This window comes from Gossypium arboreum, chromosome 8, assembly GCF_025698485.1.
Source record: "Gossypium arboreum isolate Shixiya-1 chromosome 8, ASM2569848v2, whole genome shotgun sequence".
NCBI lineage: Eukaryota > Viridiplantae > Streptophyta > Magnoliopsida > Malvales > Malvaceae > Gossypium > Gossypium arboreum.
This window is the reverse complement of record NC_069077.1, coordinates 97848904-97850293: the sequence shown is the minus strand read 5'-3', so window position 1 is coordinate 97850293 and position 1390 is coordinate 97848904. Positions and strand designations below refer to the sequence as shown.

General features: G+C 38.5%; 1 non-coding gene across 1 annotated transcript; it reads left to right on the top strand.

Moving 5' to 3' along the window:
- Positions 1–1036: 1036 nt before the first annotated feature.
- On the top strand, positions 1037–1143 carry LOC128279552 (small nucleolar RNA R71). The gene has a single exon (XR_008269754.1). It is a non-coding gene; the product is annotated as a small nucleolar RNA R71 (small nucleolar RNA).
- Positions 1144–1390: the final 247 nt, after the last annotated feature.

Genomic DNA, 1390 nt, shown 5'->3' with positions numbered 1-1390 from the left:
TGTGTTGTTGCAATCTTTGCGGATATAGAGCTGATGGAACTTTTGGTTGAACCGAATAACTCTTTTGAGTAGGTAAATATGCATTGAAAGAAGATGTTAAAGTATCTGAATTCACTAAGTTAGGATTTACCTTGTTAGTCTTTGCAGATTTTGATTCCTATGGTGTAGGAATTTCAACAGCTGGTTGATTCTTCTTAACGGGCTTATCTTCGATATCAATCAATCGAGGTTCTAGAATTTTACCACTTTGCAATGCTATTGCCTTGATATCTTCTTAACTCAAATTTCTTGGATTCTCAGTATTGCTCGGTAAGGTTCCTTATGGTCTATTACGAAGCTCTGTAGCTAACTGACTTATTTGGTTTTCCAAATTTTTCTGTGTTGCTCTTGGCTTTGGATCAAAGCATCATTCTTTTCCATGTACGCTTTCAACAAGTTCTCCAAACTGTTTGATGCCTTAGCTTGAGGTGGTCTTGGAGCTTGCTGATTAAACTCTTGAGATTTGTTAGGTCTATGCTGCAATAAGTTGTTGTTCAATCCATTTCCTTGGTTGCTCTAAGAAAAATTAAGATGATTACGCCATGGAAGGATGTAGAAGTTGGCCTGGGGTCCTTGTCCACTCTTATTTTGATGTTGGTTCCCCACATAGTACATTGACTCAGGATTTGGTGGATAATTCCCAAAAGAATGACCTTCCCCACAGTACACACAGGAAATTACTTCAAATGGACTTGGTGGTTGAGCTACAAAATTATTTGCACTATTAGTAGTACACTATTTTAACATAAAGGAAATAGATGATACCTAAGCTGATAACGAAGTGTGGGCATCAACTTCATGAACTCCAGCTACATGTCTTCTTGAAGCTGTTCAATTTGTTGGCAATTGATAGTTATTACTTGCAATCCTCTCAATGATCTCATAAGCCTCATTATAAAACTTAGACAAAATTGCACCATTCGCAGAAGCATGTACCATCAATCTTGTATGTGCATTGAGACCATTATAGAATGTCTCCAGCTGGATACAATGAGGAATCCTATGATGAGGAAACTTACGAAGTAACTCCTTGAATCGCTCCCAAGCCTCATTCATAGACTCGTCATCCAATTCTTGGAAAGTTGTGATCTCGTTCCTCAACTTAGCATTTTTGCTAGGCGGGAAATACTTAACCAAAAATCTCTCTGATAATTCTTGCCATGTAGATATGGAACTTGATGGCAATAAATTGAGCCATGCTCATACTCGATCTTGCAATGAGTACGAAAATAACTTCAACCTCAATGCGTCTTCAGTCACACCGACTATCTTGAATGAATCACTCACCTCCATGAACTATCAAAGGTACAGATGTGGATCTTCGGTGGGCATACCATTGTATTCGCCCACC